Raw genomic sequence first — 24,181 nt, 5'->3', positions numbered from 1 at the left:
AGGATCCCATCTATCACCTTTCTTTGTCAATTTTGCATTTACAGATGATTGATCCTTGAAAAATTATGTACAGGTGTCAGCTGCCTAAATTCATACCAAAAAACATTTTCATGGGTATAGGCTGCTATATAACCAACAGTACTGTTCTTTGCCTTAGTCTGGAGAATGAGTAACTGGTAAATGATGATTGTCACAGCATAGGCCTGTCATGTCCATGCAAAATACCTGTTAAATTTTGTACTGAAATAACCCATTTAGAATGAGGTACAAATTTCTCTCGGTGTACAAATTCAGTCAAAGTGTGTATTTGTCACATTTCTGTATTAACATAGTGTTATCGAGTGTCATACTGGATCCCTTGAAACCTTGATTGTGGTGACAGACTATCAGTAGTGTAGCCAAAGCTCTGGGTTAGAGTGGAGTTTCATAATTTGGGTGCGAGTTGGTGAAGCCAACAAATGTGGATGCCAAATAGTTCGTAGCAAAAGATGATCTGTAGCTTAGCCCAGTGTTTACATTTGCTCCATATTTACCACACTTTGCGATGTTTAATGCATCTTCCGTCATAAGAACTAAAACTGATAGTTAAATTCAAAAACCTTGGAGTAAATAATCAAAAGGTGTAAGGGTATTGTTATGTATCTATATTATATCTATATATATGTTTGAGCATGATGCTCAAACAATGAAAAACAGGGGGTCCATCACCTCTCTTTTAGCATTAAATAGTAATGGAGTCTGAAGTTGAGGCAAGGGGCACAGCAGAATCTTTTAAGATTATTATTAAAATAGTCCAGGAGTCATCGGTATGTGTCTTAGTGTGTGACAGTGATAAGCGGACCTATGTTTTATGTTGCGAGTAACAAGAAACAGTCCAGAAGTCATCAAGAGGTGTCCTCAGTGACTTTGGCAATGAAGAATGAAACTGCTTTATATTGCAAGTTACACGAAACGAATTGTGTGTGTTGTAAAGGAATGTTATACAATAGGGATTTACCATGAGGCAGTGCCGCTTTTAAGACACTGACCTCATACTTGGAATACTGGAGTTACTGTGTCTGACCATCCTGATTTTGATTTTCCGTGGGTTTTCTAGATTGCTAAGGCAAATGTCGGGATGAATCACTAATTAAGGCCATGTCCTATCCCAGTAAGCTCCCTGTCCTATCCTCATAAAGCATGATGTGTGTGCCGTGTGTTGTATATTTTTGCCAATTGATTTGCATTGTATTACCTTGACAAATCCTGAATCATTGTGAGATGATCCTTAGATGAATGAAGATAAAATAATGAATGAATACATGAAGTACTTTGTAGAAGTGTGGTGTGGCAGCCAACTGATGACCACTGTGAGCTATGTCTTGTGATGGAGAGTGTGAACTGTTTTCTGGTGATTGGGCTTAGATTAGATCAGATCATTTATGCTGTTTGCCTCATTTATTCATACTCTGGAGATCGCCAAGGATTTAGTACATGCCGTAAACGAGCATACGCAATACATATATACAGTAAAACAGCTATGGTAATGTTCCTTTAACAGATTTTAAGTTAAATGGCCCACAAGTATGTGGAATAACTAAAAAAATCTGAAACATATTCTCATTTAAGAGTTGTTAAATTTGTCACAAAACATGCAAATGAATAGTACTCTGAGTGCTTGTGATTATTCTTTAGCTATGGTAGCCATGGATCATGGAACAGAAAATCAATTTACAACACTTAATTGACATTGATCAGATTATTACACTGAAGGTGTGCAGAAGTTAGATTTTACACAACAAATTATTTGAAGGTGTGATTTTGAATATATCCAGCATTTCATTTGTGCAACTGTTAATGGAAAACTTGCTGTTTGTGCTTGTGAAAAGTAAATGATATTTCAGCAGGCAGTCTGTCATTCATTCATTATTATGATTTAGGAAACACTGCTCTCAACCTAAAGCTTGGTATGAACACCACAGTATTTCCCTAGCATGCTTTAGAGTCTGATATGCCATTGCCATTCTCCCATCTCCCAACTGACTTAGTCAGTTACAGGAGGACATGAATTTCAAGATGGACTGGGAACCAAAGTGTAGCTGGGCATTTTTTGTGCTAACAAATCATTGTCAGATTTGAGAGACTAAGGAGTGAACCCAAGGATTTGTAGTCTGGCACTTACCCACTGGGCCAGATTGTATTAGCATATTAAACGGCTGCATGCAGATGCCTTGGCTTAGGTTTCTCTGTCACTGTTTACACATGACAGCTTTCCATTTTGTATGCGTTGTAGGTTTGATCTTAATAATGCTGTTCAGTACGATTTGCAGGAAGTAAGGTCTTAATTATACAATGAAGGCTTTCACGACCGGATGGTACTGTTGTTGATTACTATTCCGGGTTATATGGCCGTGGTCCACGGAATACTTCTATTCCTAACGTTTCGTCCAATACTATGTTGGACATCCTCAGAGGTATGGCTGGACCTGCTGAGTCCTGCCACTCAGCAGGACCAGCCATACCTCTGAGGATGTCCAACGTAGTAGTGGATGAAATGTTAGAAATAGAAGTATTCCATGGACCACGGCCATATAACCTGGAAGAATTATCAACTAAAGTCTTAATTATGTCTTTTTTTGTATCTGTGACTCTAAATTTCGTAATTTTTTGTATCAAATTTTCTCCAGATCAAATTCTTCAGGATTTGATCCCAAACTCAAAATTAGAAGGGGGGGGGGGGGACTCTGTAAAATATGACTAATTCATATGGCAAACAGTGGAAAATCCAGGATGGAGTAATGAGAAATAATGACAATATTATGGAAGTCCAGCTGATCGTTTGTGTGTGAATTGCACTAACATGAATGTGTGTGTGTGTGTGTGTGTGTGTGTGTGTGATTGATGTCTACCTTAGGAAAAGGTTTTTTGGCTAAAAGCTCACATGTTTAGCAGTGTTTCTGTTGTGCCTGTCTGCAACTCAATGTCCTCCCACTAGGTGTCTCCATCTTGGTGCGGGGACACATTACCAACATCTACTCGATATCACAAACAAGCTACGCAATTTGTCAGTCAGCGCTGGATGACCTCTTCATTCTGTAATTTGTTAGAAGAGGTCATGGTCTTGCTCAAATTACCCATCAGTTTTTTTTCCCCCCACTTCAAGTATTAAATACTGTATATCAGCTACACCAAATCCATGCATGTATGTGATTGAGATACTTATTTACAGAACATTTCTTCCAGTGTAGGCTGGGAGATAATGTTTTAAACCATGTTCTCCAAGATAATGGTGCCATCTCCACTGGGTGTTTTAAGTGTGACATTGTTTGTAGATGATAGGTAAAATGATACAGTCCAGCACATTGGGGACAGTGCCTAGTTATACAAATGATGTAAGTTTTCAGTAGAGTATTGTCAAACCGTCACTATTCTTTAAGGTAGGTAATTTCAGTTGGGAGAGTTGTTTTGGGCTGGAACTAGATACTAATCTCCCATTCCACAGTGGTAGAAAATAAAAACCAATCGAATAGCAAATTTGATAAAGTGAGTGACTTTAAGAATTTTTTTTTCCCTACACCTTTGTCTCAGTATAGTATTTTATGCAGTTATTCCATGTTACACATAAGGACATTAAATCCATGATGCTGCTGCTGCTGATGATGATGATCTGCAAACTCATGGAGAGCCAGAACAGGCTCAAGGGCAAATCACGTGAGGCTCTCTGTCTACAAAAAGTACTTCAGTCTTATTGTGTAAGGCTTTTAGGTGTACAGTAAAACAATCAGTTTCACGACAGAAGCTCTGATGCTATGAAAATGAAGTATGTCAAATTTCATTCAGATGCTTCAGTATGAAAAATGGTACATCAGAAAGTAAAACACAGGACAGAAACATCAACAAAGTTCAGTCTGATGAGAACTACCAGGGGGAAAATAACTTTGAAGAAATAATCCAACATGTTAAAGAAGTTATTGGCATGTCACATGGCTCTTAATTATAATTTATCGCTGTGATGTAGAGTGATTCAGTTTTACAACTGTGGTGCGTATGCGCGCGCGCCACACACACACACACACACACACACACACACACACACACACACACACACACACATGAAATATCTAATAAGGGAACAACTCTTTAAGAAACCCATGTACAGGATGGGTGAAAAGTAGCTCTGTAGCTTTAAATGTGCATAAACTTTTTATTAATGAATATTTGCCCACAGAACAAGCTGCAGTCGATTCTCTAGACCATGGGAGTGTGTGTACTACACCACAATTCTACATATGCTCCTGTGTTGTCGACCAAACATAAAGAAATGTCATCAGTTTCTGCAGCGAACTCACAGCTACATTTCAGTGGAAAAACATTATCCTCTCCTCTAACTCCTCCAGTGTGTGTGTGTGTGTGTGTGTGTGTGTGTGTGTGTGTGTGTGTGTGTGTGTGTTTTCGATAAACCACCTCTTTGGCCCTAGGCCCAACCCCCACAAGAAATAGTCACAAGGGGTGAGGATGGAACTTACTGGAAGCCATTCATGGGGTCCTTGCCATCCCAGCCAACATCCTGGAAAGCGCTGGACCAGTCAGTCATGAGCAATGCAGGCAAAATGAGGTGGTGCTCCATCTTGCTGAAACAGTATATCCACAACATTGCCCTATCATGCTATCAGTGGCCATACACATTCATTCAGCATTTGGCAATACTGGTCGCTGTTCATAGTGTTTTGCAATATTGATGGATCAATGAGACAGACTGTCAAATTTGTTCGACTTGGTGATTTTTCAGTTGTCATTTCAGGATTTGTTGTGCCCAATGACATTTGTTTCAACTGGTGAATCCTCCAAAGTGAAATACCCCCTCACTGTTCCAAATAATGTTCTTCAACAAATCTGACCATGATGGCATAATTTCCTCATATTCCATCTGCCTGTCACAATCCTCCAACTGTAACTCCTGAACATAATGAGGTTTACAGGGTTTCCAGATCGGGTCTGTCTTTAACACCACACACACCATGTGCCTGCTGATTCCACTCTCATGAGATGTCTGGTGTGTTGATTTACCAGGCTTGCTCGTGAAAACATCTGTCACTGACACTACGTTTTCTGGAGATTGTGCCACTGAAGGTCGTCCTCGTGGTTTATCCACAACTGACCGTTATCATTAGTGTGGTGCGACAATTGCTAATGGTTTTAGCATCAAGTGTGGCATGTGGGCCATCTCTGAATGAGGGCTACACATAGCTACACTTCAAACCGCAAAGCGACCTGGTTGCGCTCTTGTAAAAACTTTCCTACCATCTTGTCATTCACCATAACAAGATGCTGTGGATGGTCAAGGTATTCTCAGGGATCGTGTAACAAAACACAACAGTGTTTATTACCAATCACAAAACATATGAAAGTCTGTCCTTCTACTTTTATTTTTCCCCTCTGGCTTTCCATTGGATGGTCTTCTTGGTGCTGATTCTGCTTGGATTTATTTTTTGGCTTTTGACACTCAGGTTTCCTGAGCTTTGGGCCGAAGGGTGTCACCAGTCCCTTGTAACTGTAAGCCCTGGGCTTGCTTCAATAACCACTGTGTGGTGTAGGGTTGGAACGTGGGGTTTCACAGGGAATTGGGATCTTGGCTTAGCCATCTGAATCGTGAAAGTGGTAAAAACCTCTGTGAAAAATTCCTTAATCTCAAGAAGTGCTGTCCACAGTCATTAGCAGGCTGTCTCTGGGGAATCTGTCACATGTCTGTTGTATAAGGCTTACCCAGGCAAGTTGGGCTTTGTCTGAGTGGACATTTTAGCCCTAACAGCTAGTGGGAATACCATGAAGCAACTCACTTTCTTCCACTAACGGCTGCAAGGCCCCAGCAGTCTCTTCAGATTAAAAAGATTATTAGGATGCAGATAAATAGGACCCTAAAACATTTCTTTCTCTGTCTGCTCTGTGGGGAGAGGGACAAGCTGGACATTTGGGAGGGAAACACTTCACCCAATACTTGGTATGTACTCAGACTGATGGGGATACTGTTACTGCAGCAAAGGAATTATTTTTTTGAAAACATTTAAGACAAATTTGGTAACATTGAGTCTCTGGGAAAGATGCAGAATGGTTTGCTATTAATTAAAACTCCCTGTGGTGCCCAATCTACAGCTTTTCAGGCATGTGATTGTCTAGATGATAATTTTGCCCACACAAAAGTTGAACATGGTCCAAGGAATTGTCTTCCATAGTGACCTTACTCTCCAAAGAGATGGGAAAGTCCGGGCTCACCTCCAGTGCTGAGGTGCGTGTGCCTTTGTCTTAGCCTCTGAAGGGAATGTCCTGGAGAGAGTTAAGGCCATGGCATACTGGTGTGATGTGAAACCGTATGTCTCACCATCTATGCTGCACTTCAGATGTTTAAGCTTAGGACACATCATCCTGCTGCACGGCAGACCCAGAATGTGGCAACTCCACAAAAATAGTCCTCTTGAACATCAACCTTGGTGTGCCAACTACACGGAAAATGATGCTCCATATTCACCAGTTTGTCCAGATTTCAAGAAGGAACAGAAGATCCAGGAATATAAATCTCTTGACTGCCTGTTGTACACTGAGACATGGAAGAAACATGAACACCTACATCCTGTGGATATGACAATCAATTACACAAAAATCATCACCATTGTCACCACATACCTCAACCTTCCCCAGACTAGATGTCCCACCACTCTCCTCTCCAGTAGTTCTCATGGTACCTTCCTCAGGAATCGCTCCCACAACTGACCAATGTCTCGACAGTTACTGGCCAATTAGCCTGACCAAGACTCTCGTCAAGCTTCATGAAAGGGTGGTTGCCTGCAGATTACCCCTGTTTGTTGGGCCTCCTTTCTGGTAAAAAGCTGACTTGGCTGCCAAACATTTGTCAGCTGAAGACTAGCTGCATGTCAAAACTTACCGCTCTCTGCTTCCTTGCGCACACATCTTGGGGTGTGGATCATGTCCCTCTTATTCGTATTTACTAGGCCATGCTTTCATCCCGACTTAACTTCGGTTGCCAAGTTTACGGCTCAGCGGCTCTTCCAGCTTTGAAACTGTTACAACCAATCAATTATCTTGGTGTGCGTCTGGTTACTAGTGCCTTCTGGACTAGTCCCGTAGACAGTTTTCCTGGAAAAGCAGAGATGTTCCTTGTTCATATTCTATGGTACCAGCTCTTGGTTGCTTATGCAATTGCCATTCAACAATTCCCTGATAATCCTCTGTATCCAATTCTCTTTGCATGCGAGGAGTGTTGTCATCCTGATATGTGGCCTACCCAGTAGCAGAGCCTTCCATTTTATAAAACAGGCTTCCCGTGACCATGTTTCAATACGTAATGACTCAATGAGCTGTCGCCAGGCTATTGACGGATGGTATTCTTGCCACCCTTTGGTCTCTGCTATTCATGACCTTCTCACTGACCATCATGCTGCCTACTCAGTTGTCTTTCCCAGTGCCCCAAGTCACTGGGTATCCTGGGGAATGAACCAGTTGATCGTTTGGGTAGAGGAGCCATTACTCACTCTCCATTCACTCTGACAATTCCAGGTGCAGACCTGCAGGTGCACATAAGCTCTACTTGCTGAGAAATGGAATGACATCTGGTGGGCTACTTCCCTGTCAAATACATACTACGCAATCAAGATGACTACTACAACATGATATTCTTCTGTCCACTTTTTCTGGAAAGAATCCACAGTCTATTTTCGTCTCCACATTGGTCATACTAATTAATCCAGTTTCGTTTTATGTAATGAGCCACCCCCACATTGTGGTTGTGGAGCCATAGCTTATGTCTTGTTAGAATATCCCGTCCTTTTGGCCTTCATTGGTATGTACGGACTTCCATACTCATTGTGTTTAGTACTGGTGGACAATTCATGGAGTTTTCCATTCTAGGTGTCACACACTGGTGAATAATGGGCACTCTTGACTAATGGATCAGGGCTAGGACAGCTGTGGGTGGTACGTTGTGCTAAACACAGAAGAAGATGAAGATGAAGAAATAAAAATCAACTTTTTTGTGACTAAAACAGTTACATAATTTAACATAGACTGAGGTGATAAAAGATGTGGGGTAGTGATATGCACATATACAGGTGGCAGTGGCATCCCATACATGGGATATAAAAGTGCAGTTTGTTGGCAGAGCTGTCATTTGTGCTCAAGTGATTCATGTGAAAAGGTTTATGACATGATTATTGCCACATGACAGAAATGAACAGACTTGTACCGCAGACTGACATGTGGGAGCTAGACATGGGATGGTCCCTTTCCAAAGTTATTAGGGAATTCAATATTCCGAGATCCACAGTGTTTACATCTATGTGATTACTCTGCTGTTCACAATAAAGTGCCTGGCGGAGGGTTCAATGAACCACCTTCAAGCTCTCTCTGTATGTTCCACTCTCGAATGGCGCGCGGGAAAAACGAGCACTTAAATTTTTCTGTGCGAGCTCTGATTTCTCTTATTTTATCGTGACGATGGGTGCCAACAGAATGTTTTCGCAATCGGAGGAGGAAACTGGTGATTGAAATTTCATGAGCAGATCCCATCCCAACGAAAAAGCGTTTGTTTTAATGATTGCCATTCCAGTTCACGTATCATGTCTGTGGCACTATCTCCCCTATTTCGTGATAATACAAAACAAGCTGCCCTTCTATGTACTTTTTCAATGTCATTCGTCAGTCACACCTGATGCGGATCCCACACCGCACAGCAATACTCCAGAATAGGGCGGACAAATGTGGTGTAAGCAGTCTCTTTAGTAGACCTGTTGAACCTTCTAAGTGTTCTGCCAATGAATTGCAGCCTTTGGTTTGCTCTACCCACAACATTATCTATGTGATTGTTCGAATTTAGGGTATTTGTAAATGTAACCCCTAAGTATTTAGTTGAATTTACAGCCTTCAGATTTGTGTGACTTATCGTGTAATTGAAATTTAGTGTATTTGTTGTAGTACTCGTGTGAATAACTTCACACTTTTTTTTTTATTCAGGGTCAATTGCCACTTTTTGCAACATATAGATATCTTTTCTAAATCATTTTGCAATTCATTTTGGTCATCTGATGACTGTACAAGACGCTAAATGACAGCATCATCTGCAGACAGTCTCTAGGACGTCTACTGAGATTGTCTCCTATGTCGTTAATATAGATCGGGAACAATAGAGGGCCTATAACATTTTGTTGGGGGAATGCCGGATGTTACGTCTGTTTTACTCAAAGACTTTCCATCTATTATTACAAACTGTGGCCTTTCTGGCAGGAAATCATGAATCCAGTCACACAACTGAGGCAATATTCCATAGGCACACAGTTTGGTTAGAGGACGCTTATGAGGAATGGTGTGAAAAGCCTCCTGGAAAACTAAAAATATGGAATCAATTTGAAATACCCTGTTGATAGCACTCATTACTGCATGAGTATAAAGAACTAGTTGTGTTTCACAACAACGATAATTTCTGAATCCATGCTGACTATGTATCAATAAATTGTTTTCTTTCAGGTACTTCACAATGTTAGAATACAGTATATGTTCCCAAACTCTACTGCAAATTCGCATTAGTGATATGGTCCTGTAATTCAACAGATTACTCTTACTTCCCTTTTTGGGTATTGGTGTGACTTCAGCAATTTTCCAATCTTTTGCTATGGATCTTTCTGTGGTTGAGTGGTTGTATATAATAAATATGGAGCTATTGTATCAGCGTACTCAGAGAGGAACCTGACTGTTATACAGTCTTGATCAGAAGCCTTGCTTTTATTAAGTGATTTAAGCTGCTTTGCGACACTGAGGATATCTACTTCAATGTTTCTCATCTTGGCAGCTGTTCTTTATTGGAATTCAGGAATATTTACTTCGCGTCTTTTGTGAAGGAGTTTCGGAAAACCGTGTTTAACAACGGCTTTAGTGGCACTGTCATTAGAGACTTCACCGTTGTTCTTGCACAGTGAAAGTATTGATTGCGTCTTCCCGCTGGTGTACTGTATGTACGACCAGAATCTCTTTGGGTTTTCTGCCAGTTTTCAAGACAGAGTTTCATTGTGGAAATTATTGGAAGCATCTCACATTGAAGAACGCGCTATATTTCGAACTTCCGTAAAACTTTGCCAGTCTTGGAGATTTTGCATTCTTTTAAATTTGGCATTTGTTTTTCACTGCTTCTGCAACCATGATCTGACCCATTTTGTATACTATGGGGGATCAGTACTATCACTTATTAATTTATGTGGTATATATCTCTCAACTGCTGTTGGTACTCTCTCTTTGAAGTCATTCCACAACTTTTCTATGCTTGCATGATCAGATCAGAAGGGGTGAAGAGTGTCTCTTAAAATGGCATTAAGAGCATTTTTATCTGCTTTTTAAATAGATATACATTACATTTCTTTTTGATGATTGTAGGTGTTACGATATTCAGCCTAGCAGCAGCTGCCTTGTGGTCATTAATATCTGTATTCATCTCTATACTCACTATTTGTCCAAGATTATTTGTTGCTAAGAGGTTAAGTATGCTTTCACAACCATTTACGCTTCGAGTGGGCTCATGAACTAATTGTTCAAAATAATTTTCTGAAAAACCATTCAGTAAAATTTCGGATGACGTTTTGTGCCTGCCGTTGGTGTTAGACGTATAATTTTTCCTGCATGTTGAGGGTAGTTTGAATTGTATGGGTGGGGTACCTCTTTGAAATGAGACTTAGGCTTTGTTTCAACTGGTCAGCAACTATATCTTCTGAGTGGCGGGTCAGTAAAACGATCCAATGAATAGTTCAGTCCGATTGTCAAGTATAATGCCTACCCATACTATTTCGCAGGAACTATCTACTCAATTTCACTACAAGGCAAACTACTTCAGACAGCAATAAATACTCCACCAGCAACTGTATTTAATCTATCCTTTCTGAACACTGTTAGATTGTCTGGAAATATTTCGGTTGAAAATATTTCCAGCTTTAGCCAGCTTTCTGTACCTATAACTATTTGAGCTTCAGTGCTTTCTATTAGAGCTTGGAGCGCTGGTCCTTTCCCAGCACAGCTACGACAATTTACAACTACTATACTGATTGTTTCTACAACTAACTTGCTGCGTTTGACCTGCCCCTTTTAGACCAATGCCCTTTCTGTGGTTCCCTGAAACCCTCTAACCTAAAAATCCCGCCCAGTCCCTTCCACACAGCCCCCACTACCCATGTAGCCGCTTTGTGTCTGTAGTAGACATGTGACCTATTAAGCGGAACCCGGAAACCCACCACCCGTTGGCGCAAGTCAAGGAATCTGCAGCCTAAACGGTCACAGAACTGCCTGAGCCTCTGATTCAGACCCTCCACTCGGTCCTGCAGCAAAGGACCACAGTTGGTTCTATCAACGATGCTACATGTGGTGAGCTACGTCTTAATCTCGCAAGCAAGGCTGGCAGTCTTCACCATTTCCACTAGCCGCCCGAAACCAGAGAGAATCTCCTCCGATCCAGAGTAACACACATCATTGGTACTGACATGAGCCATCACCTGCAGTTGGCTGCACCCTGTACTCTTCATGGCATCTGGAAGCAGCCTTTCTACATCTGCAATGACACCCCAGACTCCCCCCCCCCCCCCCTTGGTTATGTACACGGAGTGCACACTGGCTTCCTTCCCCTCCTTGGCAGCCGTGTTCCTAAGGGGCCCCATTATGCCTCTAATGTTGGAGCTCCCAACTACCAGCAAACCCACCCTCTGTGAATGCCCAGACCTTGCGGCCCAAGAAGCTTCCTCTGGAACAGGGTGGATGACTGCTAAGAGAAATCATTAGCCACAGATAACACCCGAAAACTGTTCATCAAACGAACTGGGAAGGCCCTATGTTTGGCTCCTCCGAAAGTTTTTCGCTGCCTGCCAGACTTTGGAATGATTCCTACTCAACCACAGGTGAGGGGTCAACCTCAGTGCAGGTAGTACCCAGCGTGGCCGCAGCAGTGGGGACCGATCGAGGGATACGTGGGATGTGCTTTGTGTCCCTCGCATCCCCTCGTCTGACCCCCACAGTGATGCCCCTTGGCAGTGGCCCCAGTCTGTGTGACAGAAGCCAGAACAGCCTGGAGCTGTGAGTGCGGGTCAGCTCGCATCTGTAGACAGCAATCACAGTTCCCATCCATTACTACAGTTGCTCCTGTTTGAAGCTCGTAGAAATATGTAACAAACGAATGGTATACTCGACTTATTAGCAACAGTAATTCAAAGTGCTCTTTCACTAACGGTCTAAACGACACTGAGCTACACTAACCAAAACAAACAAAAGCCAATACAATATGAGGGTCGATAAAAATAGTGGTACTGTATGCTATGCTGTTATTAAAAAAAAAGGTTGTGCCCAGTAAGCACTCGAACACGCAAGAAATTACAAAAATAATCTAGTAACTACGTAGGTATCTGTAAATAAGTCGCTCTTGTTGGAAGCTCGTAAAAATATATAACATAACAAACTAATGGTGTACTCGCCTTATTAGCAGCACGGACACGAGGTGCCAGGAGTATTACTGGGTCACAGTTGTTAGCAACTGGTTTGAAGAACATTTTGGACCGTTTATGCAAATGATTTGGCCACCCAGATTGCCTGACATGAATCCCCTCGATTATTTATGGTACATAATCGAGATGTCAGTTCGTGCACGAAGTCTTGCATCAGCAGCACTTTCCCAATTATGGGTGGCTATAGAGCCAGCATGGCTCATTATTTCTGCAGGTGACTTCCAGAGAATTGTTAAATCCACACCACTTTGAATTACTGCATTTCATCAGGCAAAAGTAAGCACAATAATAGGAGCTATCAGCTCTGTGTTTCTTTACTTATTATGACGTTCAACTACTGTCATCATCAGCTGTGTCATTAAGATTAAAGGAACATAAAGAGCAACAAGCATTTGCTGTACGACCTCAACTACAAAAGATGAAACTAACAAAGTTTTAAATTTTGTAAAAAATCCACTCACCTAAACTTAGAATTTGCAAAACCTATGCCTAATCAGGGTGTCAGCTAATTGCATGACTCAGAAAGTTATACAACGATATAAGTTCTAGCCAACAGATATATGTGTGTGTGTGTGTGTGTGTGTGTGTGTGTGTGTGTGTGTGTGTGTGTGTGTGTGTAAAAATATTATTATTATTATTATTGTTGTTGTTGTTGTTTTTATTATTATTTTATATTTGCAAATAGACAGACAGTCTTCAAATTACAAACATCCAAATTCAAATTGTAAAACGCAATTTAAATGAGTGCGGTTGCGTATTCATAAAATTGACTTTACAGATGTCAGAAGTTAGACTATTTGGAGTTATCCTAAATTTGACAACATTTATTTATTGGATCTGGTACACAATAATACCTATGCAAGAAACACACAAACTTTAGTATTAAGTACATTTTGCACTAACATGATGTTATTATTAAAGTAGCACTTGCTGTTATAATTACACATGTCTGATAAATAAAAAAGCTGTGGCCTACAAACTAAAACCTAGCAAAACTCTGCACTAAAATGTGTACTCTTGTGAAACAATGACAAAAAAGAAAACAGTTTGATTATTAAATTAAAATATTTTGGAAGGCAGCTGCATCTTGTGGAAGAACTAGTAACTTGCTTCCTGAGTCAAACTGGTTGCCATGCACCCAGCTAGAGCTTTGCCAGCCCAGCAGATACCAGACAAGGTATGGCCTCACAAATAGCAGGAGAACACGCCACAGTCAACACGTCACACTATCAGTTCTTGAAAAAGGTCTAAAAACCAGTTAGGACTAAATTCACTCTGTTCAGAATTCTTTGTAGGGTTTTAATTTTGTGGGTAAACATTTCTATGTCCTCCAGTAAGTTTAAGGTACAGTAGAGTACCGCTATTCCAAACTCCACTATTTTGAAAATCCAACTATTCCGAACATAGTTCAGAAAAAATACTGATCTTTTTTTAACTTAAAAACAGGAGAAATTAAAGACGTTTTTGAAAAAATGTACCTTTGCTATTACACAAAGAAGTTAAATAGAGATATGCATACAGCCTAAGCCTGGCGAAAACACCTAAAACCATATTGGAATGAAAGCTGGTTACTAACAGTGCAGTACATACAGTACATGTTGGCTTCTGTAGAATCATTTTTAATCACTGCTAAACAGATAAAGTAACCAATTTACACACACTTAAAAACTAAAGTCAGTCATTTTTTCTGACGAAGACAACTGAATCTACTTGAGGATGCAATATTCCACCATCGTTGCATGAACATATCATCATTTGGTGCTGTTCGACTCGGCATAAGGTGAAGTCAAGAGCATTTGCTGCATCTGTGTGTGATAAGAGTTCAGTTTGAGAGTTCATCTCCTCCTCTGTTTCCTCCTAGTCGATTTGAGCTGATGAGCCGTGCACCTTTGCTAAGATGTCTTTGTCTCCGTACACCCGGTGGCCACTTTCATGAACAGCTGTCCATTGCTCAACATAGCTTTCTTCCCTGTTTCCATAGCCAGGGATTTTCTTGACTAGTGGAAGGTCACAGTCTTTTTTAACTGGTGTAAAACTTGTTTCAACAAATTCCAATGTAGGCCAGAGATTTTTCCATGACTTTTATAATGCACCTTTAGTGCGTTATCCCATGCTTCATCCAACCATTAAGTCTCATCTTTTATTACAATTTTTGTTTAGTGGCCTGCAACATGCCCTGCTGTAATGTGTAGACAAACAAGTTTCATTTCTTCTGGGTGAGATGGGGCACTGTCTATGAACAGCAGAGCACAATTACATACGCCCCCCCCCCCCCCCCACACACAGGCCCCCATGCTTTGCACCATTTTTTTCCCTTCCGTGCTGCATGTCTCTCCTGTTGCTATTCTTTTTCCCCTCCCGTGGAGAACATGTTTGGGGTGTTATTGGGAATGTTCTGCATTGTCTGTCGCTGACGTAAGAACAGTCTCACCTTCGTTTTTGCCCCCTTTTCCTTTCTTTGTTTCCCTTCTCTCATTCCTCTGCTTCGGCATTTGAGATTCCTTTTTTCTTCTTCCTCCCTCTGCGCTCCTGAAGGCTGGCCCACGCGTCTGAATCATAACAGGTGACTGGGTAACATGTAATTCCCAGTTCCGGGTTGACAGATAGGGTTCGCACGTACCCCCTGGTACAGGCCAGACCCCGGGCGGGGTGATTGCCTGAGTTGCAATCTTCCCAAATTGCCAATTGGTCCTTCTGTCAGGTGTTTGGAAGGTGTGACCTGAGGTCTCATGGTCTCCCGTACTGAAGACAGTCAGTCCTTCGCCACGGTAAATCCATTTGTTATTCAGAAAGGTGTTGATGCAATTGCCGGCCCTGTGAAATCCTACTCTCGTTCAGGGAATGGCACATTGCTTTTGGATATTACGTCTGATTATTAAGCACAACAACTGCTTGCTGCCTCTCTTCTCCTCGGCTACCCTGTTCGTGTCGAGGCCCATAGAACTTTGAATTATTCCCATGGTGTAATTTACACCAGGCTGCTCGACGGTCAAACCTAGGCCAAAATCCTATCTTACCTCTCTGATCAGGGTGTCATTGCCATCCATCGTGTAATGAAAAAGGTAGATTCTTCTTTAGTGCCCACCTGCCCTCTTTTTCTCACCTTTGATAGAGTGGTGCTTCTGTCCAAGATCAGAGCAAGCTATGAAATTATCACAGTCCGGCTGTACATTCCAAACCTGATGCGCTGCTACCAGTGTCATCGTTTCAACCACACTAGAACATCTTGTCGACACCCAGCCAAATATGTAACATGTGGTAGGGATGCACACGAGTGCAATTGTCTGCTTCCTTCTCCCTGCTGTATCAACTGCAATGGCAGCCATGCCACCGCCTCTCGGAATTGTCCCGTGTATCTTGATGAGCGAGCTGTCCAAGAGTTCTGGGTAAAGGAAACAGTGCCTTACCCAGGTGCTCGCTAGTTACTGGCTAGTCGTAAACGCTGTTTTCTCCTGTCTGGCACCTAAAGTTCTGTTCTCATTACTCCTTGCTCCATGAAGGATGTAGCTATGCAGACATACAACCCCCATTTCAGCTCTGAGGTTGTGAAATTGACGAGTATCAAGGTAGCATCGCCATTCCCCCATCCAGTTGTGCAACAAGCTGTCAAACTCTTACCTCAAGGGGCGAAGCCACCAGCTACACAACTGGTAGGACAGAAAGGACAGTAGTAGTACTTGCATGAAGACTTCCTCTGTCCCTCCAGCCAAACAACACCCGAGTCTTCCTGTAACAGTAAAGGCTCAAAGAAGTCCACCAAGGGAAAATGGTCGTCACCTTTGCCAACTCGAAGGTCCTCTTTGACATTGTCGGCATGGGATACCTTAGCCCGGCTGGCCTCTGTATCGCTGGTACGCTCCGCCAACCATTTTTCAGCGTTGGAGTCCATAGACTGACAGCACAAGCAAGCGAATGCTTCTGTGGACCCCATGGAGCAGGATCCTCCTCCTCCTGTGCCTTGTAGTAGCGACTTCACCGGCTGTCACTCAGCAGCCGCCGAGGTGACACCCCTTAATTTTTTCCTTATCATGACTCTCCTCCAATGGAATGTTTGCGGCCTTCGCTCCAACAAATACTTATGGCTGCTCATGGAATTGCAGTGTCCGCTTGTACTCTACCTCCAGGAAACAAAATTGCGTCCTCACAACTGCTTTTAGCTCTCACATTTCCTCATGGTCCACTTTGACCTTTCCCCCTCCCGAGAAAAGCAATACATCTGATGAGGGAGTCATGCTGCTCATCCAGGATTATGTTCATAGTCAACCCATCCCCATGACTACCCGGTCCCAAGCTGTTGCAGACCTTATTTTTCTTCCTCACATGACATTTTCCCTTTGTACTGTTTGCATCCCTCTGACATTCGGTGTCACCAAGGCAAACTTCCTCCAGCTTATTGTGCAACTCCCTCAGCCCTCTTGGCTGACCTTCTCAATCATCTTAACCTCATCTGCCTTAACATGGGAGCACCCACATTCCTTACAGATTCCACTCACACCTATTCCCATTTCGACATCTCCTTCTGTACTGCCCAGCTTGCCCGTCATCTCGAGTGGTCCATTCTCTCCATCCAATTGCTGAATTGCTGACTCCTACCCTACCTATGTGCACATCCAAATGGCAGCTTTGTAAGGCCGACTGTAGGCTTAAATCCTCCCTGGTGACCTTCGATGAACATTTCCCCAATTGCAATGACCAACTGGAATGTCTTACAAAAGTTCTTACTGCCGCAGAACGTTCCATTCCTCGCACTTCTTCTTTACCGTAGTGTGTCCCAGTCCCCTGGTGGACTGAGGCATGCCACGACGCCACTCGAACAGAGAGACGTGCTCTCCGCATTTGTGACTGTCATCCTACAATGGCAAACTGCATTCATTATAAATGGTTGTATGCTCAGTGTCGTCATGTTCTTTGAGATGGCAAAGAAGCTAGCTGGGTTTCATTTACTAGTTCTTTTAACAGTTCCACTCCCTCTTCCATCATGTGGACCAACCTCCGATGGCTCTCTGGGATCTAAGTCCATTCACCAATTTCTGGCCTGATGGTAGCAGACGATGTCATAGTGTACTGTATTCCTATCTCCAACACCTTGAGCTACCATTTTCCGGAGACTTTGAGATCCTCCCACTATCACCCTGCCTTCCTCCATCGAAAATGAGCAAAGGAGGCTTGGGTGATTCCCTTCTCTTCCCAGAATAGTGAGTGATTCAGTGCCGTCTGTACTACGAGGGAGCTAAATCATGCTCTCACTTCGTCCCGATCCTCCACCCCAGGGCCAGATGATGTTCGTATTCAGATGTAGCAGCACCTTTCTCTTGTGGGCGAGGACTTTCTCCTTCATGTGTCCAACCACCTCAGGGCAGAGGGCATGTTTCCCAGACACTGTCGTGAAGCCACTGCCATACCCATACCGAAGCCCAGTAATGACGCCATGACACCCATTATCTAGTTGTGAACTAAGATATTGTGTACTGCTTTTGTGTCTAATATGATGAACTTTTGCCTATTTTTATTGCTTTATATACATTCTGTTGGTAGCAATTGCTGGAAGATTGATGCAATGTGTTACTTAAAGGCCAACTGTAAAAATTTGAAAATTGGCTGCAGTTTTTAAACGAAAAATGGTATGCTGACAGTTTTTTCCCTGAACATCCTTTTGGACACGTAGTTTCTGAAACGATGTTAGAATTGTCCAATTAAATTTTTATAAATTAATTTTATTTAATTTTATTCTTAAACTAGAAAAACTATTTTGGACAATTGTCCCCATCTGGAAAACACTGAAAAAATTAGAAAGTGATCTACAAATAATAAAGATTCATAAGACAAAAAACCAGTTTGAGAAATGAATGGCACTGGGGAAAAAATTTTGAACACGTTCTTACCTCTGCCATATTATTATTATTATTATTTATTTTATGGCCTTCATTGGACCACTATAGTCAAAAATACAAAGTTCTAAACAAGTTGTTACACATGGATACAATTTGGTTCGACAATAACTTAATATATTTAGGTAATATAATTATTAGAGGCTATTCTTATATGAAAGGTGTTTTGCTCTTCTGTCTGCCCAATATTTCTTCATTCTTTCAGATATTTTCTTTCTTTCTTCATCTGAGACAACTCTTCCTGTACTCCTTTTATTGATTTTCATTTGTAGTCTGGTTTGCAGGTCTTACAGTATTCTGGTTTTCTCTGTCTTGTTTTTTAGGTCATCTACTGTAATTTGAAGTTCTTTTATATCTTCCTTAATTTCTGTGATCCATTTAATGTCGCTCTTGCTATTCCACAATTTTTGTATTATTTTTTTACTAATTCTGTTTTCTGGAGTTCTCATCAGATGTCCAAAGAATGAGATGCATTTCTTCCTGATTGTGCTCATGACTGGTTCTATTTTCTTATATACTGTTTCATTTGATGCTATTCTCCAATGTCCATTTATTTTATACTGTTTATTTATACATGTCCTAATTATTCTTCTTTCTATTTTTAGTATTCTGTCAATTTCTGCTGTATTAGTTGTTTTGAAGATAGTTTCAGCTGCATACGTTATTTCTGGTTGTGTAACTGTTTTATAGTGTTTTAATTTTGCATCTATAGATAGGCTTTTTTTGTTGTATGTAGTTTTGGTAATGTAATTTGCATAGTTCAGTTTTTTTATTCTATTTTGCCATGATGGCTTCTCATTTAGATTGTATGTTATTATTTCGCCTAAATATTTAAATTTATCAACAATTTTGATTTCCTGTTCTCCTATTGTAATTTTGTTTGCAAGTGGTGGATCAGTTAGCATAATCTCCGTTTTTTTCAAATGATATTCTAAGGCCTACTTTCTCTGCTATTTCTTGTAGTGATTTCACTTGTTGCCTGGCTTCTTGAACGGTGTTGGCTAGGAGAGCAAGATCATCAGCGAATCCCAAGCAGTTTAAGCTAATATCATCTTTTGCACTTCCAATTCTTATCCTCTTTGGATTGTCCTTGTACCATTCTCTCATTATGTATTCCAGTGCACAGTTGAAAAGTAATGGTGATAGGCAGTCACCTTGTCTTAAGCCTGTTTTTATGAGGAATGGTTCCGAAATTTCTCCTCTAAACTTCAATTTTGATTTGGTGTTAGTTAGAGTGAGTTGTATTATTTTAATTAGTTTTGGATGGAGTCCTAGATTTCTTAAAATTTTTAATACTGAAGGTCTGTGGAGACAGTTATATGCTTTCTTAAAATCTACAAATGTTATTGCCAGAGGTTTGTTCCGTTTCTTGTAGTATGCCATAATCAATTTTAAACTAATTATCTGCTCTGCACAGCTTCTCCATGGTCTGAAACCTCCCTGATATTCCCCTAACTCCTGTTCTAATTGCTCCTTGATTCTTTCATATAGGATCTTGGATAGAATTTTATATGTGCGATCTAGGAGAGAGATTCCTCTGTAGTTTTCTGGGTTGCTCTTATCTCCCTTTTTGTGTAGTGGGTGGATGATAGCTGTGGTCCAATGTTCGGGAAATTGTTCTGTTACCCAAATTTTTGTTAGAGCCATGTGTAAGGAGGTCTTGACTGTGTCACTTGCATATTTCCACATTTCAACAAAAACCTGATCTTCTCCACATGCCTTATAATTTTTTTGTTCTTTAAGAATTTCTTCTACTTCTTGGAAAGTTGGAGGGTCTAGTTTGTTAGGTTTGGTTTTTATTGGGGTATTTATGTTGATTTGTAAGGGTTCTTTGGGTTCCTCGCAATTCAGAAGTTTGTAAAATGCTTTTGCCGTGATTTCTGCATTTTCCTTGTTACTGTGTGTCATTCTCCCATCTTCATCTTTCAGTATTAGTGTAGGGGCCTCATATTGTTGTAGTTGTTTCCCAAAGATTTTGTAGTAGTTCCTGGAGTTGGTTTTATGATAATTACCTTCTATAGACTTTATAATATCTTTATGAAATCCTCTCTTGATTCTTCTAATATTTTGAGTGAATTTTTTTCTTTCATTTTTTAGGTTGATGGCATTTTCTTCAGTTTTATGTGTTTGAAACTTTAACCATGCTTGGTGTCTATCTTCATGGAATTTGTCACATTCTGATGTCCACCATGCATGTTTCCTTCGTGGGTTCAAGGGAGCTAGATTCTCTGCTTCTTTTTTAACATTAGGCACTAGTTGTTCTAGATCATCTGTTAATTTGATGGTTTGTGTTATTTGTTGGTACTTATTATTTTTAATTAGCTGATGTGGGTCAAACCTCCTTTTTATTTTATTAGTTTTTCCGGTCCTCTTCTTTAACGGTGTGAATTTGATTTTAATTTTAATTTTAACCATATAATGGTCTGAGCCTGTGTCTACTCCTCTCAGTACTTTAACATTGTGGATCTCCTTACGAAAATTTTTGTCCATACAGACATGGTCTAGCTGCCACTCGCCCTTCCTCCAGTCTGGATGTTTCCATGTATTAAGTTTACTTGGCTTCCTCTTAAAGTATGTTGATTTAGATATAAGGTTGTGTTCTCTGCAGAGTTCTACAAGTCTTGGACCGTTTTTGTTTGTAAATTTATGTGGACTCCATTTTCCAATTATATCTTTATATTTCCTTTCTTTTCTCAACTGAGCATTGAAATCTTCCAATAAGATTTTTACATTCTTTTTATTTACTCTGTTCACAGTTTGTTCTAGAAAGTCCCAAAATTTATCTACCTCTTCCATTGTTTTTGTTAGACAATTTTTTTCATTTGTTGGGGCATGAGCATTTATTATTGTATAGGTTTTATTCATTGTTTTAAAGCTTAGAGTCGCAATTCTTGGTGATACTCCTTGGAAATCCGTTACTGAATCTATTATTTTTATATTTACTAAAAATCCTGTTCCAAACTGGGGACATTGTTTCATTGCCCTCGGTCCTGGTTTCCCATTATAAATTCTGTATCCTTGTGATTCGAATGGGTCCTCTGTGGTGTTTCTCATTTCTTGGATCCCTGTTATTAAATTTTTTTGTTTATTTAGTTCATCTGTGAGCTCCTTGAGTTTTCAGGTCTGAAGTAGTGAGTTTATGTTGTGTGTTGCTATATAATTTATTTGCTCATGTTTAATCTTCTTTTTGTGTTTTAGTGTGCATTTGGATGGTTGCAAACACTCCGATTCGTTGCTGTCTTCTAGTTGACTACCCACCGAATCCGATGTAGCCTTTTCCAGCCTTTTTGAGCAGGACGGTGGAATTTTTTTCCTAAAAGACCTTTCCATTTTTGACTGTCGAAGGTTGTCAACCTTAGTTGGAGCAAGCTCCGATTTGCAACTCTGGTTGTTAACCGCAGAGGGTGTGTTTGGTCCGCGAGAGCTATTTTATTTCACTCAAGTCCACCAGTAAACCGGTGAGGACTTCCCTATCCGCCACCTGGGATGCGCCACGTAGGAGTATCACCTCTCCTCCTACTATGACAGCATAGTAGGTTCGTGGACCTCTGCCATAACCATATTAACTTGATGTAAAAATACACAGCATTTTGTTTATAATATTTAAGCATTTTGTCAAAAGCCAATATTGTCAACACTGCACAAAAATCTGCATTCAGGTTGATGAGACACTTTGAGGCTTATATAATATTTTTTTTGTATGAGAACCACTTTTCTTCCACCAGCTGTGAGGGCTCTTTGGTCACACAGAGCTAGGTGGCGCAGTGGTTAGTACACTGGACTCGCATTTGGGAGGACGACGGTTCAATCCCGCGTCCGGCCATCCTGATTTAGGTTTTCCGTGATTTCCATAAATCGCTCCAGGCAAATGCCGGGATGGTTCCTTTGAAAGGGCACAGCCGAATTCCTTCCCTGTCCTTCCCTAATCCGACGAGACCGATGACCTCGTAGTTCGGTCTCTTCCCCCAAAACAACCAACCGACTCTTTGGTCAGAGAATAAGTAAAGCCTGTTGCTGTGGTGATATCAACTTCACACATAATATGAGAGAAAGAAATATCACAATCATCATTATCAGGCCAATAGAAGGACGGGGATGGTCCATGTGGATGCATGAACCTTACTGTAACGTCTCCTCCTTCACAATTCACCTTCTCAACAATTCCCAAATACCAAGAAAAGTCATATGCACATGCAGCATAGCAGTTGGGCTGCACAGTGCATTCTGACATTAGTGGCAGAAGTGCATCTGAGAAATCATACACGATACTAAAATCCATATCACAGCTCAGCCTTTTTGCTCCAGTCTTGGTTGGTGATATTGGTACAATGTGATGCATAGATCGTGTTCGAAGAATTGTTTTTGCACTTGTGAGGTGCTGAGAAAGATAATGTCTGACTTGTACCATTTCATCTTTTGAAACAAAGAGAACTGAAATGCCTTGCAAGTTCTCGTGACAGAATTCAAGTACCTGTGAAGCTGTATGTATTTGAAATTTAATAACCTCTTTGCAAACTTGGTTTTGTGACAAGTCTTTTTATCAGTGTTGCCAATACCAACACAGGGAGATTTGCCATGGCTGGTTGCAAAAAAGGACCAACTGCATTTTATGTTGAAGTCGTGTTCATGGTAGCAGATATTTCTGAAATAATTACAATTTTTATATTGTGCAGCACAACCATCAGTGAAATATTCAACATACACAAAATGAATTTCTGGAAATTCACACTTTAAAAAATTCAATACAGTCTTCTGAGTCTGGTACACCAAGGCAGCATCATGTTCTACATCATCAGAAACAATACAAATACTTTTTGCGTGCAACTGTATGTCCTTTTTGTAATATATGTGGACAATGTGAAGAGTGCAGCTGCCATTGTTCCAATGGTACCCCTGTACTTCATCTTGAACAACAAAATTGAGATTTTTCACTGAAATCCATTAAAATTAACACTGATCCTTCATCAAGTGTTTCCTTCTTCATTTTCAAATAGTCAGATTGTGATTGAGCAAGTTTTTCAATTTTCTTAATTAGTGTGTCACAGAATTCTGATCTATCAGTTGATACCCATTGACTGTACTGAACCATCTCATCAGGATCATAGTCTTCTATTTCATCTTCTATGTGGGTTTGAAGCCATGAACTGGTGGGGCATTTTTCACACAGACAAAGCATACTGGCTCAGTTATTTATATCACAAGTTGTTATTTTAATTAGATCTTGGTGTGTTTGTTTAATAGAAATGGAATTTAGAAGCAATTTAACAGTTTGGTGGTAAATGCGCGCGCGCGCGCGCGCGCGCGCGCACACACACACACACACACACACACACACACACACACACGCACGTTACGTGTTCCTGATGATCCTGCAAGTATACACTATTTTGGTCGAAGAGAAACAAATTTTGAGAATCCTACTTTGTTTTCAGGATACTTTTTTATAGAGAGAATACAGTTTAGTTAAATTACTTAAAACAAGATGCTTTTGTTCATAGGTATTTTTGCTGGTGCACACTTTGTCTTTTTTCCCAGTCATTATTCTTGTGTTTTCGTCATCCAAAAAAAGCTCTTTACTTTTTGCACTGTATCATGTGGCAGTGTCTTTCCTCTTTTCTGCTCAGCCATCGATAAAATACCTTTCTCCATTAAAAGAGCTCTTGCTTGTCATACCAAATATTCAGAAACCTGACATTTGGAAGTGACTTCCTGTCGAGACCAGGTTGGCAGCACAAGAGTAAGTAACTGAATTTTTACATGATTATTTGCATATTCAAT

At 40.8% G+C, this 24,181-nt stretch overlaps 1 protein-coding gene across 2 annotated transcripts in view; it reads left to right on the top strand.

Moving 5' to 3' along the window:
* LOC124721689 (probable galactose-1-phosphate uridylyltransferase) overlaps window positions 1–24,181 on the top strand; it is a 172,946-nt gene that overhangs the window by 1,201 nt on the left and 147,564 nt on the right. The window lies entirely within an intron of this gene.

The sequence above is a fragment of the Schistocerca piceifrons genome, chromosome X (genome assembly GCF_021461385.2).
Source record: "Schistocerca piceifrons isolate TAMUIC-IGC-003096 chromosome X, iqSchPice1.1, whole genome shotgun sequence".
Lineage (NCBI taxonomy): Eukaryota > Metazoa > Arthropoda > Insecta > Orthoptera > Acrididae > Schistocerca > Schistocerca piceifrons.
This window is presented reverse-complemented; position numbering and strand designations above follow the sequence as displayed.